The sequence below is a fragment of the Nomascus leucogenys genome, chromosome 9 (genome assembly GCF_006542625.1).
Source record: "Nomascus leucogenys isolate Asia chromosome 9, Asia_NLE_v1, whole genome shotgun sequence".
In the NCBI taxonomy this organism is placed as follows: domain Eukaryota; kingdom Metazoa; phylum Chordata; class Mammalia; order Primates; family Hylobatidae; genus Nomascus; species Nomascus leucogenys.
The window spans coordinates 33,046,782-33,062,089 of record NC_044389.1 but is presented as its reverse complement, the minus strand read 5'-3'; the positions used below and the strand labels follow the sequence as shown (position 1 = coordinate 33,062,089).

Here is a 15,308-nt window from a genome sequence, read left to right as displayed (position 1 = left end):
TTGAACTCAGGAGGCGAAGGTTGCAGTTAGCCGAGATCGTGCCACTGCACTCCAGCCAGGGCAACAGAGTAAGACTCCATCTCAAAAAAGAAAAAGAAAGAGAGAAAGAGAGAAAGGAAGGGAGGAAGGAAGGAAGGAAGGAAGGAAGGAAGGAAGGAAGGAAGGAGACAGAGACAGAAGGAAAGAAAAAGAAAGAAAGAAAGAAAGAAAGAAAGAAAGAAAGAAAGAAAGAAAGAAAGAAAGAAAGAAGAAAGAAAGAAAGAAAAAAAGAAAAGAAAAGAAAAAAGAAAGGGAGGGAGGGAGAGAGAAAGAAAGAGAAAGGAGAGGAGGGGAGGGGAGAGGAGAGGAGAGTGCCCTGCTTAGGAGGTAGCAGATTTCCAGGGACCCCTGAGGGTCAGAAGAGAAGGACTGGGAGAAAGCCAAGGAGTTGAGGCAAGGTTCACATCAGCTCAGGGACACCCACGTCCTCCTCCAGCTTTAACCATCCTTCTTATTGACAGATCTTTTTAACTGCCTTTTGTTTCTCTTATCTGCCTCACCCAGCCACCAGCTTCTACCCCCACCCCCAACTTAATTGCATCACCATCCACTGAGCTCCCAGGGCCTGCAGCTGCTGCTGCCTGGGGTGACAGACACACCCCGATTTTTGAAGGGAATGAGCTTATGAGGTCAGGGAGGAAGGAGGAATTGGGGGCTGGGGAGAAGCAAAGCTTGGAGTAAACTTCCCAGAACTGCAGAGGGTGGCTGAGACCACCCACTCTTCTTACATTGTCACTGTGGTCAGAGCCTTGAGCCACTGTCAAGTGTTGGATTCAGAGTGGGTGGGTGTCCAAGGAGAAGAAACGGGAAACAGCAGGGAGGAAAGGGCAGGCACAAAAGTGTTGTGGGTAATTCCTACTGGGAGAATTGATAACTTTTGCATTCATCTGGCAGGGCCTCTGGAAGCGGCAATAAGTTGACATCTGTTCTTTAGCCACTAATGCCAAATAGATTACTTGACAGCAGATTAATATACACAACTAGGAACTCTGTGTGTGTGTGTGTGTGTTGGTGGAGGGTGGGTGGGTGGAAGGGGAGCGAGAGGGAAGATCTTTTGAGAGGGTAAGAGGACTATCTGCCTTCCTCCGAATTTCTAGAGAAAGAACTCGATAACAAATTCAGAAAAGTGTATTAAGTCCTGGGGGATTCTGAGCCGATCTTCCCACAGCTGGATATGTCGACATCTGTCCTTCGGTCCTCCTTGTCCCCAATTTTTTTTTTTTTGGAAAATTGACCCCGTTTTTATAAGAATGTCTGTGTTTTTGAAAAACAACCCATCACATATGATCTCCATGGCAATATTTTGCTATAGGAGGCAGTAGTAGGATGTGGTGGTAAGAACATGTACCTCAGAACCAGACACCTGGGCAAAAGTCTGACACTGACAGTTACAAGCTGGGTGAGCAGTTTGATCACTTGCCAAGTTGGGTGACACTAGTCCCTCCCTCACACAGTTGTTGTAAGAAATGAATGACAGGTTCAGAGAACACGCAGTAGAATAAAAGAAAGAAAGAAAGAAATGAGTGGGCATATGCACCGTGCTGAAGCACAGAGCCTGGTACGTAGTCAGTACTGCATAAGGTCAGCACCCTCCGTATGACCCCACCCCAAATCCAGCCACTCTGGGTATGTCGTGATGAACTAAGCATTAGAGCACGGGGCCTAACGATGGCATGGCTGCAGGCCAAATCCTGCCTGCTGCCCACTTAGCCCAAGAGTTAACATTTTTCTAAATTTTTTAATCACTGGGGTACGAAAAGCCAAAAACAAGAATAACATTTCATGCCACATGAAAAACATGAAATTCAGACTTCGGTGTCCATAAATGAGTTTTCTGAAGCACGACCACACTCATTTGTTTAGGTATCTTCTCTAAGACTGCTTTTCCACTGCAATGACAGAGCTGAGCACGTACAACACAGATGTATGACCCACAAAGCCTAGAATATCTACTATCTGGCCTTTTACAAAAAAAGTTTGATCAGCCTTGCATTAGAGGATCAGCAGTTCAATTCTAGCCCTGCTTCCCACCTTCCAAATAGAGATAACACCTTCTTTGTCACTGAAAAACCCTCACCAGCATGCATGCGCACGCACACACACACACACACCCCACACATGCCACTTGGCTTATTCACCATGATGCTGTTAACACCAGCTGGCCTCCACTTTGGAAAGTGTAAGACCAGATTAGGCTATAAAGCATTACTGTTATTTTCTGAGCAAGCACTTGGGGGTGGTGCAATCCCAGTCAACACTACTGAAACAACTCAATGTGCTCTTTGTTCTCCAAGCCCTTGATCTTTCATTCTTATTACTACTTCTCAGGGCCTGCTGTGTCCATTTGAACTGGTTCAGCTGGAAAAAATATGAGTTGGGTTTTGTTTATACCTTAATCAGCTGACTAGAAAGGGGTTAGAAAGAAGAGACTGAGGAAGCATTAAAATGCATACATTATTGAGTGTTTGCTATATGCCAGGCACTCTGGAATTACAGTAATGTATTAATAAGGAAAGGTCCCTGAGAGAGGGAGAGACAAACAAAAAGGCAAGTAGTTATAAAATAATCCAATAATTCCTATATAGAGACATAAACAAAGCACTGAGGAAACAAAAAATAATTTATTCTACTAGGTTTTGAAGAGGAGCATCAGGAAAAGTCACAGGGGGTGACAGCTTTGGCCTAGGAGGCTTTGAAGAGTGGGGAAAGTTGGTTAGGTGAGAAGAGAGGGTTTATCCTTGGTGGAAGAGGCAAAAGCAAAGAGGGAACATGTATGGCATGTTCAATCAGCAGGGGGTGCAGGAGGAGACTCCAGGAGACAGGCTGGGGCTGGACTGCAGAGGAGCCTCTGTACCACCCTCAGGGGATGGCACTTTATCCTGGAGGTGATGGAGAGTCTTTGCAGATTTTTAAAAGAGGGGAGAGAGAAAATCAGATGTGTGCTTTGAAGATGATCATTATGGGAAGCAATGTGGAGGGATGTGCTGACACAAAGAAAACCTGGATTTAGAAAAGGGCTGGGCACGGTGGCTCATGCCTATAATACCAGCACTTTGGGAGGCAGAATGGGGGGATCACTTGAGGTCAGGAGTTTGAAACCAGCCTAATCAACATGGTGAACTCCCATCTCTACTAAAAATACAAAATTAGCCAGGTGTGGTGGCACATGCCTGTAATCCCAGCTACTTGGGAGAATCACTTGAACCCGGGATGCAGAGGTTGCAGTGAGCTGAGATCACACCATTGCACTCCAGCCTGTGCAACAAGAGCAAAACTCTGTCTCAAAAAACAAAACAAAACAACAAAAAAGTCATGGGTGATAGATGATAGCAAAGTGTGGTGGGAAGAAAGATCTTGGATGTAGAGTTCATCGAACTTCACAATATATTGAACTCATAGTCGAAAGAGAGGGAAGAGTATGAGGATAAATCCCAGGTTTCTGGAGTGGGTACCTGGACAAATATTGGTGCCATTAGTTGAGACAGGAAATGGTGGAGGAGTAGCAGTTTGACTGGGGATGAAAAAGATATTTGGGCTTACAATGTGGTATTCGACTTGTAGCATATAATATGGTTTTAGGTCATCCAGGTTAAGAAATCCAGTAGGCAATTACTGATACTCTAGGTCTAGAGCCCAGAAGATGTAGGAGCTAGAAACAGACATTTAATAATTTTCAGTAAATGATGCATGACAGCAGAGGACCTGTGCATCATTCATGCATGGGCTCAGCAGGTGTGGAAAAAAAAAATCTACGATTAGAACCCTAGGGAATACCAGCATCTAATTGGATGCAAGGCAAGAGAAGCCAACTAAGATGGGAAAAAAGGAGAACCCAGAATGAAAAGTATTGCCAAAGCCTTGAAGAAGGATGTTTCAGAAGTTTCTCTGCCACTGGAGAGGGTCAAGAGAATTTAAAAACAAACAAACAAACAAAACCCCACAAAGCACAAACTCTCTCAAATAATGGATTCCCATAAAGCCCACTTGGAATTCTGTGAAAGGGTGTCACCTTGGAGAGCTATAAAAATCAATTGGCCTGCTTCCAGAACTCAGTGCCTAGGGTTAATAAACTGGAAAGCAAAGGTGTTTTCCAAGACAATTGGTTTTTATGGGCACCAAAAAGCAACTGTTGGGTTTGCAAAAAGGAGTCATTGGCAACTCAGCCAGGAAACATTTCAGTAGTGTAATAGGAGCAGAGACAAATTTACGTGGTTTCAGAAGTCAGAGGATTTGAAGAAATAGAAACAAGAAGTAAGGCATGCACTTTCAAAAGTGGCATTTCTACAACTGTTTTATGCTTTCCTCGTTTCTTTTTCTCTCTCTCTCTTAAACACCAAGTGTCCGTCCTGGAAAACACTTCTGCTTTCTATTCACTGGGTGCTGTTTTCCGAAAATAGACCAATCCATTTTCATAACTCTCCAAGGTCACATTTACCCTTTCACAGAATTCCAAGAGGGTCTTCCAGGAACCCATGATTTGCAGGGTTTTTGCTCTTGCCAAAAAAGTGTTTCTAGAGAAAATCAATAAAAAGATTGAAAAGTCCCTGGGGGAGTGGGGGTACACCCCACAGGATGGGTACCCCTGTAAAGGGGTCTGCCATGGGTCTGCGTAGGGAGTCAGTCCTCCTCTCTCTCCAGTGAATGGCACGGTGCCAGTGAAGAAGGAAAAGGGGGTGGCTGCACTCTCAAGCTTCTCTTCTAACACCAAGCTTTCTTCCCTACTTTAGCTTGAGACCAACAAAAAGTGGAGAACTTAGGGTAGTGTGGGACCAGGTCCCTGGTGAGCTGGGTTCTAGTTCCAGCTCCACTTCTTATCCCCAGGTTCTACCAAAGGAGAGAGTTTTCCTACTCTAGTTTGATTTTCTTAAAATACAAATATGATTAATACACTTGCTTAAAACCTTCAGTGTGGTTTCACCTTGCCCTAGAATTAAGTTCAGTGTCCTTAGTAGGAACAAACAGCACCTTCCACATCTAATAGCTGCTAGATCTCTCCTCCAATTCTCTTGTCCAAACAAGTGGAATTTTTTTCTCCCAAAGCAACATGCTGTTCTCTCTCCTTGTGGCTTTGAAATACACTAATCCTCTCCCTAGAGGCCTCGGTTTTCACACATTATCTGGCAACCTTGAACTCCTCTCAGTTTTGATGCCGGCTTCTTCAGGGAACTCTTCAATTCCCTAGGCTTCGTTAGACCCCTAGATCAGATTATATGTTTATTTCCTAGCACTCAAATGCCTTGTGTCAGTTGTTTAAGGTCAGTCTCTCCTACTGGAATATTAAGCATCCATTAGGGCAGGGAGCTGGTCTGCCTTTTTACTACTACGACCCTAGTACCAAGCATCAAAAAATGAATAACATGTTCTTTTGTTCATTCATTCATTCATTCAATATGTTGTAAGTAGCTGATCATACAATATATGAAAAATCTCCTCCAAAAATATAAGATCCAAATACTTGGAACATTTTCTGAAGAAAAATGCAGTCAAGGTAAATCTAGTCAACAGTCCTGAAGCCAAAACTCAAAATGTGCATTTATAATAAAGGATGATACTATTATTATTACTATACATGACTTCAAACTGGTTTTTATATCTCATTACTTTTATAATCAAATTATTACATTACCATATGTCACTAATAATATATATTTGATCTCAGACAGGTCATTGTATCTTAGTACCAGAAGGGATCTTAGAGAGCTCCTAACTCCTTGTATTTTTGGGGACTATACAAAATTTAAATATTCTAGATCCCATAAATCATTGACATTTCACAGAAATTCTAATATTCCTACAAACAATATCTGAAAGAGTTAAGTTAGCAAACATCACAATGACTTAGTAAGCTGAGTTCATCAAACATGCAAATATGAGTAAAACAATACCAACTTCTACTGTAAACAAATGGTGAGAATTACAATTCAAGTATTTTATTAACTAACATTTTTTCCTTGAACTTTTTCATTGAATTGCCCAAATCTTTGAATGATACTTCATATACTTTTACAAATATATACAACCATAAAGCTGCCATTCAGATCAATATATACATTATCTATACCTCATACACTGCCTTCTGCCCTGTTCTGATCAACCTCTGGCCCCACTCCCACCAAAGATAGTCAGCATTCTAAATTCTTTCACCATACTTGGGCTTTTCTTTTTTGAACTTTATATAAATACAACCATAAAATATGTCCTTTTTTGTGTCTGGCTATTTTTGTTCAAAATTATATGGGTTAGATTCATATATACTTTTGTATTTAATAATAATTTGGTCTTTTTCATTACTGTATAGTATTCCATTGACTGTATCTGCCACACCATGCTACTATTGATGGACTCGTGGATTGTTTCCAATTTGGGGCTACTGGGAGTACAACTTCTGTGAAAAGTTTTGTGTTGTGGTGCATACATCTACACATTTCTGTTGGTTATAAGCCTATCTATGAAATTGCTAAGTCATAGGGTAGGCTTATGTTCAGCTTTAGTAGATATTGCCCAAAAGGTTTTTTTTTTTTTTTTTTTTTTTTTTGAGACGGACTCCTGCACTATTGCCCAGGCTGGAGTGTAATGGCCCAAAAGGTTTTCAAAGTGATTGTAGTAATCTACTGTGCCAATTTACCCACCTACCAGCAGAATATGAGAGTTCCAGTTGCTCTACAACCTTTTCAACTCTTGATATTCTAAGTTTTTGTTGTATTATTTACTTTTTTTTTTTTTTTTTTTTGAGATGGAGTCTCACTCTGTCACCCAGGCTAGAGTGCAATGGCATGGTCTCAGCTCACTGCAACCTCTGCCTCCCGGGTTCAAGCAGTTCTCCCACCTCAGCCTCCCGAGCAGCTAGGACTACAGGCACGTGCCACCACACCCGGCTAACTTTTGTATTTTTAGTAGAGACAGGGTTTCACTATATTGGCCAGGCTGGTCTCGAACTCCTGACCTTGTGATCCTCCCGCCTCGGCCTCCCAAAGTGCTGGGATTACAGGCATGATCCACCGTGCCCGGCCTGTATTATTTACTTTTTAACTGTTCTGGTGTAGAAGTACCTTCTTATAGTTTTCATTTGTATTTTGTATTTTCCTAATAAATAATGATGTTCAGCATTTTTTCATATGTTGATTAGCCATCTAGACATTCTCTTTATTAATAAAGCTTTGAGAAGAAAACCTAGACTATCATCATTACCTTGGGACAGGCAAAGATTTCTTTTTTTTTCTTTTAAGCAATGGGATCTCACTATGTTCCCTAGGCTAGAGTGCAGTGGCTAAACAACAGGTGTAATCACAGCACACTACAGCCTTAAACCCCTAGGCTCTATCGATCCTCCTGTCCCAACCTCCAAAGTTGCTGGGACTACAGGCAGATGCCACTGCACCTGGAAAACACTTCTTAAATAGAACACACACACACACACACACACACACACACACACACACACACATACCCCTATCCATAAAGAAAAAGAGTGATAACACAGACTTCCATTAAAATGTAAACATTCTGAGCCAGGCACAGTGGCTCACACCTGTAATCCCAGCACTTTGGGAGGTTGACACAGGAGAATTGCCTGAGTCCAGGGGTTTGAGACCAGCCTGGGCAGCATGGCAAAACCCCGTCTCTACAAAAAAATTAAAAATTAGCCTGGTATAGCGGAGTGCACCTGTAGTCCCAGCTAATTCGGAGGCTGAGGTGGAAGGATCAGTGGAACCCAGGAGGTAAGGCTGCAGTGAGCCAAGATCATACCATTGCACTCCAGCCTGGGTGACAGAGTGAAACCCTGTCTCAAACAAACAAACAAGAAGTAAATATTCTGTCCATCAAAGGACACCATTAAAAGAATAAAAAAGTTTGGGTGTGGTGGTTCACACCTGTAATCCCAGCTTTGGAAAGCCAAGGTAGATGGATCACTTGAGCCTAGGAGTTCGAGAGCAAACTGGGCAATATAGTGAGACCCCATCTCTACAAAAAATAAAATAAAAAATTAGCCAGGCATGGTGGCATGTTCCTGTAGTCCCAGCTACTTGGGAGGCTGAGGCAGGAGGATTGCTTAAGCCTGGGAGGTGGAGGTTGCAGTGAACTGAGATCGCACCACTGCACTCCAGCCTGGGTGAGAGTGAGACACTGTCTCAATAAATAAATAAATAAATAAATAAATAAACAAACAAACAAATAAATAAGCCACTAAGTGAGATAATGTATTTGGAATCATAACCAATATTCTTAAAGAACTCCTGGAAATCAGTAAAAAAAAAGATAGCTCAGTGTGAAAGTGGGCAATAAAACTTGAATTAAGCCTTCCTTTTTGTATTTATTTATTCTGAGATGGAGTCTCACTCTGTCACTCAGGCTGGAGTACGATCAGTGGTGCAATCTTGGCTCACTGCAACCTCCACCTCCTGGGTTCAAGCAATTCTCCTGCCTCAGCCTCCCGAGTAATGGATTACAGGCACACACCACCACATCCGGCTAATTTTTTGTGTTTTTAGTAGAGATGGGGTTTCACCATGTTGGCCAGGCTGGTCTTGAACTCCTGACCTCAAGTGATCCACCTGCCTCGGCCTCCCAAAGTGCTGCAATTACAGGTATGAGCCACCGCTCCTGGCCTATTTTTATTATTTTAGAGACAGAAGTCTCCCTATGTTGTCCAGGCTGGTCTCGAGCTCCTGAGCTCAAGTCATCCTCCCGCCTCAGCCTCTCAAAGTGCTAGGATTACAGGCGTGAGCCACCACGACAGAACTTTATTTACTTATTTATTTATTTATTTATTTATTTATTTATTTATTTGTGACAGATGCGAGCCAATGTGCCTGGTGAATTAAACCTTCTTTATCATAAAACATTACAAACATTGAGGTATTTTTGACTACACTTGTTTCTTTTGTCTATCTTTAATAAAGATAATTCATTCATGCAATTTCAATGTTTTATATCTTTGCACAACTTTCTATATAAATAAAATCACAAATCAGGATAAAAACAATTCTTTTGAGCTGTAGTTTGTCCTCTTTGGAGTTTGGAAAATATACCCACAATAATTACTCCATCTAGTCTAGCTCCCCATTCGCCTGAGCCTTTATCTGACAAATGAACTCCCTGTTCTCAGGATTTCCAAATGTTCCAACAAAAACGTGGAAAGGAATGATTCCCCCTCTGTCTTCAAGGATGAGGCAGATATTCTTGTTCAGATAAAGCCCCCCAGCCTCCAGGCACCTAGGCAAAGTAAAAAAACTCATCTTTCTTCATCTCTTCTGGGACTGTCTCAGAAAGCTGGATTTTTTCCCCCATGCAAATTCCTCCTCCCCCACACTACCACATTCTTTGAAAATCAATAAGTCCAAGAGTAGAGTTAGGCATGGGTGGCACACACTTGTAATCCCAGCTATGTGGAGGCTGAGGAGGGAGGATTACTTAATTAAGAAAAAGCAAAAAAAAAAAAAAAAATTGAGTTGAGTTATAGTTTCACCAAGTTTTTGTGAATACAAAATACTTAAAGTGGCAAAGCCAGCATGGAAAACATGGGGGAGACATAGACCCAGGTAGCTACTGAATGCTTACCAGATGTCAGGCAGTAGATTAGATAAATATGTCACTACTCTCAAGGGGCTTATAGTTTAGTATGAATGATCAACAATAACAGCCAGAATAAAGTCTTCATTTATGTAGTGCTTACACTGTGCAAGACGTTGTGCAAAGCATTTGAACATATATTTTTAATATATACAGTATATAATATATGGCTTTAACACATTTTTTCGTATTTTTAATAACTTTAATCTTCACAGCACATTTAGGAAGAAGATATTGTTTCTAATCCCCCTTTTGATCAGTATATTGAGAGGTTAAGTAACTTGGCCAAGGTCAAGTAGTAAGAATTCAGACTAAGAGTTGAAACTAACACAATTAGAAGTGGGTAATTACAAGTGCATAGATTAGATAGCCAGAATGTATATAAAAGCGTGCTAGGAACACAAAAGAGGGACGACCTTAAGCCTAGCCTGGACAAGACGAAAGCTTCCTGGAGGAGGTGATATTTGAGCCGCACTGAATGGTGGGTGGATTAGGAAGTCAGGCAAGGGGGAGGACATTCCAGGCAGGAATTTCAGCACCCTGGGAGAGGCAGGGGTGTGAGACAACAAACCAGTGTGGCTGCGGATACACATGGGAGACAAAAGCAGAGGGGTGGGAGGGTGACACCACAAGGGGCTTCCTAGGCCGGCAAAGGAGTGTGAAGATTTGGGCCTTATCCCGAAGGCAACAAGAGTCCCCAGGGGGATTTTAAGTAGGGAACTGCCAAAGTCAGATTTGGATGATGCTAGAGATGATCTGCAAAGTGGGAGGTGGTGAGGAAGCAGGGTAGGAAGCCTGGGAAGCCAGGGGAAAGAACTATTAGGGAACTAAAAACGTCTCTACTTACCTCAGAACCATACGCCACCACCATCTGTGGCCAAGGCAGCCTCACCCTTGTTCTGACCTCAAACACCAGAGGTCATCTCCCTTCCCCTCCCAATTCATGGCATCCAGCCTTCTTCACCCTGCACTAAATACTTTTTCCTCTATGGGACTGTTAACTTTAGCCTTTTTTAAAACAGCTTTATTGAAATACGATTCACATGCCATACAATTCACCATTTGAAGTATTCAATTCAATAGTTTTTAGTGTATTCACAGAGTTGTGTATCCCTCACCACAATCACTTTTAGAATATTTTTATTATCTCCAAAATAAACTTCCCACCCTTTAGCCACCATCCTCCAACTCCCCCATTCCCCTCAGCCCTAGGCAGCCACTACTCTACTTTCTGCCTCTACAGATTTGTCTATTGCGGACATTTTATATAAATGTAACTATACAATATGAGGTCCTTAGTGACTGGCTTCTGTCATTTTGCATAATGTTCCCAAGGTTCATCCATGTTATTGCATGTATCAGTATTTTATTCCTTTTTCTTGTTGAATAATATTCCACTGTATGAATACACCACATTTTACATATCTTTTAATCAGTTGATAGACTTAGCCTTGGTTTTTAAACCAACCACTGTCAAAAAGGATGGGTTTGCCATGGTTGGCTTTTGTAATCCTCCTCCATCCTTATAGCTTCAGTGCCAGTTCCTCCAACTGAAGTAGTGACTCACACAAAAGGACAGACACGTGGATGCTAATGTTTCCTGCACTAGATTATAAACCCTATGAGGGAAGGACATTTGAGCATCGTGCAAGTGAGGCATGGCAGACACCAAAGAGCCTAGGCTTTGGTTTTATATATATATATATATATATACACACACACACACACACACACACAAACATATATATACATATATACACATACATACATATATATGTATATAGAGAGAGAGAAAGAGGGAGAAAGTCTCACTCTGTCACCCAGGCTGAAGTGCAATGGCACCATCATAGCTCACTGTAGCCTTGAACTCCTGAGTTCAAGGGAACCTTCCACCTCAGCCTCCTGAGTAGCTGGGACTACATATATGTGCCACTACACTCAGCTAATTTGTTTTTATTGTTTTGTAGAGATGAGGTCTCACTATGTTGCCCAGGCTGGTCTCAAAGTCCTGAGCTCAAGTAATCCTCCTTCCTTGGCCTCCCAAAGTGCTAGGATTATAAGATAAGCCAAAGCTCTTGGCCAGAGCCTACAATTTGGAATCAAAGAATCCTGGATGTGGATTTCAGCTAAACAATATTGGATATGCAGCCTCTTGGGTCCCTTGCTGTAAAGTGTGAATAATAATACAGGGTGATTGAGCACTAGTGGTTCTGTAGGTAAAGTGTCCTTTGTAAATTGTACCTATTATTATTAATATGACTTTTTTTTTTTTTTTTTTTTGAGATGGGGTCTCACTCACTGTGTTGCCCAGGCTGGAGTGCAGTGGTGCGATCTCAGCTCACTGTAACCTCTGCCACCTGGGCTCAAGCAATTTTCCTGCCTCAGTCTCCCAAGTAGCCAGGATTACAGGCACGCACCATCATGCCTGGCTAATTTTTGTATTTTTAGTAGAGACGGGGTTTTACCATGTTGGCCAGGCTGGTCTTGAACTCCTGGCCTCAAGTGATCCACCTGCCTCAGCCTCCCAAAGTGCTGGGATTACAGATATGAGCCAGAGCCCAGCCAATTGTAGCTATTATTGCTCTTATTATTATACAGACCCCTTATGATTTGGCCTCTACCTACTACTTCGGGCTCACCTCCTGTCAAATCTCCCCTTGCCTTAAACTTTATACTCCATCAATATCAAACTGCTCATCTGTTGTTGTTGTTGTTGTTGTTGTTTTTGAGATGGAGTCTCGCTCTGTCACCCAGGCTGGAGTGCAGTGGCACGATCTCCGCTCATTGCAAACTCCGCCTCCCAGGTTCGCACCATTCTCCTGCCTCAGCCTCCCAAGTAGCTGGGACCACAGGCGCCCGCCACCATGCCCGGCTAAATTTTATGTTTTTAGTAGAGACGGGGTTTCACCATGTTAGCCAGGATGGTCTCAATCTCCTGACCTTGTGATCCGCCCGCCTCGGCCTCCCAAAGTGCTGGGATTACAGGCATGAGCCATCGCGCCCGGCCATATTTTTTAGTTAAATGTTATTTGGTTTCATGCACCCATACCTTTTACATGAAGTCTGAAATGCCTAAAACACCACATCTCCCCTGCTTGTCATGGGAATTCCATTCCCTTTGTTTTGTTTGTTTGTTTGTTTTTTTATGAGATGGTGTCTGGCTATGTTGCCCACCCTGGAGTACAATGGCGATTCTCAGGCACCATCATTGCACATTACATGCTCTAACTCTTGGGCTCAAGCAATCCTCCTACCTCAGCCTCCCAAATAGCTGGGACTACAGGCATGCACCTCTACACCTGGTCCCATCTGTGTTTCACAACCCATCCTAGGCATCAGCTCCTCAAGGAAGCCTTTCTTCCTATTCTGTCTCCTAGTCAGTCCTTCTGCTGTGCTTTCTCTATGCATCTAGTACGTGCTTCTATTCATGTACTTATCCCTCTGACTACATCATACAGTGTGTTTCTCTGATTGTTTACCTGTCTCCTAGATTATGAATCTCTTTGGGGCAGAGGCTGTACCTACAGCACATGGCCCAGTGCCTAGAATACAGTAAAAGAACAATATATTTCCACTGAACAAATGATATAACAGACAGCAGAAGTCTAAATAGCCGCTAGGTTTTTGATAGTACCAGTTTCTAAGACTGGAACAAAGGAAACTGGTTTAGGAATTAAATTCACCCAATGAAAGTCTAACAGGCAGTTTAATACATGTGTCTGAAAATCAGATGACAGATAAGGACCTCATATGCACTTTGGAGAGCTGATCCCACCGTTTTGAAATCCATGTCTACATGGAAACTGAAGTCATGATTTTGGTTATCAATGCCCCAAAACTGTGAATAGAGTGAGTAAAGGAGAAAACTAAGGACTTCCTGCAATACCCATTTTATTTTTTATTTTTTTTAATTTTTTTTTTTTTAGCAATACCCATTTTAAAGGGCAGCCAAAGGAGGTGGAGATTAAAAGATAATCGGCCAGAAACAGGACAAGAACCAAGGAAGAGAGATGTCCCCAAAAGCCAAAGGAAAACAGAATTTCAAGAGATGCAGATGCTCCATAGTTACAAGTGGATTTGGAGGTCATCAGGAATTTAGTGAAAGCAATTTCAGCAAAATATCAGGGGATTGGGGTGGTTGGGATTGCAGATGGCTATGGAAAAGAGAAAAAAGGAGGAAGAGGAGGATTCACCTACCTGCTCACTCAGAAAAAGCCTCTCTTCCCTGCTAACAGATTTTAAGGCAGTATTTGTAGCTTCCCAAAGGACAGTCAGCTCCTCTAGAAGTCCATGGCAAGTACACCTTCATGGTGGGCTTTTTGCTTCCAGGAGATCAAATAATTTTCCAGTGTGATTGATGCCTCTCCTCACTTCAACTCAGAAGAATAGTCTTCAGTTTATGTAAATTGAACCCCACAGATGGAGTGGCATCTTCAAAGCACGTAACAGATGGATGGCATCTGAACCCTAATTCCAGACCCTTTCAGAGGTACCTGGAAAAAAAAAAAAAAAACGCAATGTGCATATATTTTGCCATAAACTAGATGAAATCCAAAAAACGGTTAAGGGGGAAGAGCTAGGCCTAATTGATCTTAAAAGCCTCAGTGGTCTCTGGGGTAGATAGGTGCCAAAGTGAGAACATAGGAATCATTTACCACAGGTGCTGGTTTCTACAATCTTAACATGTCATACATGTAAGCCTTTTCTCTACAGTTAGGCTATGAGAGCCTTGGAGAGAATGGGCATCCCCAAAGTACTAGACATGCAGTAGGAACTTATTAGACAATAGAATGTTTAGACAAAGGAATGACCTTAGAGACCATCTGGCTCAGCTGTGCCAAATTATCCTTCATAAGTGTTCTCTTGTTGACTTGTCAGGCTTTGCCACTCAATTATAAATTCTCCTAGGGGAGATCCCTAACTTATCTATCTTTCCTTTGGCAGTGCCTAGCAAGCAAAGGTTTGGCCGTAAAAGGTGCTCACTAAGTTTTTTTTTAAATTGTTTCATCTGTATACTACCACTAGATGTTTGATGAATGGAGAAATGCACTCATAAAATCTCCAAAGCATGAAATGAAGCAATGACGAAGAAAGCCTTCCTTCCAGATACTGGATTTAATGTCACTTCCTGAAAGAGGTCTTTACTCAGTGGGTATGCACTTTAATTGTTCCACAGAACTTCTCAGTTTACCTGTGCTTCATTTGTTTTGTATTATTTATTTATTTTTTTTTTGTAGAGACTGGGTCTTGCTGTGTTGCCCAAGCTGGTCTTGAACTCCTGGACTCAAGTGATCCTCCCACCTCAGCCCCCCAAGTAGCTGTGACTACAGGCACCCACCACCATGCCCAGCTCTTGTTTATTTTTCAATTGTCTGCCCTTCTGCTAGAATGTAAATTTCCAGAAGTTGGGGATCTTGCATATCTTGTTTAACACTGTAGTCAATTTGCAGCCCTAGCAAGCCTAGGGCATAGTAGGAACTTAACATTTGTGGAATGAATGAATGGCTGAATGAGTAAGTGGAGCTGAAAGTAGGTTAGAATGGAAGACTCAGATCCAGTGAAGGGAGCAAAGCCACGGGCCAGCTCCTCCTGCCTAGGGCTCTTTTGTCCCCAGAACTAGTCAGCTCCAAGCCTTATCTCCTTCTCCCCCCACCCACTCTCCCATCCCACAGCAATGGTGGCAGGGCTTCTGGCTTCAG

At 42.3% G+C, this 15,308-nt stretch overlaps 1 long non-coding RNA gene across 1 annotated transcript in view; it reads right to left on the bottom strand.

The window, feature by feature from the left end:
- The window catches only part of LOC105738764, a 111,856-nt gene extending 97,478 nt beyond the window's left edge, over nucleotides 1-14,378 (bottom strand). Inside the window, exons 1-2 of the long non-coding RNA XR_001114613.1 lie at nucleotides 14,265-14,378; nucleotides 13,807-14,102 (exon numbers count right to left, since the gene is read on the bottom strand). This is a non-coding gene — a long non-coding RNA (uncharacterized LOC105738764). The remainder of the gene's footprint in view (nucleotides 1-13,806; nucleotides 14,103-14,264) is intronic.
- Between the last annotated feature and the right edge of the window lie 930 nt (nucleotides 14,379-15,308).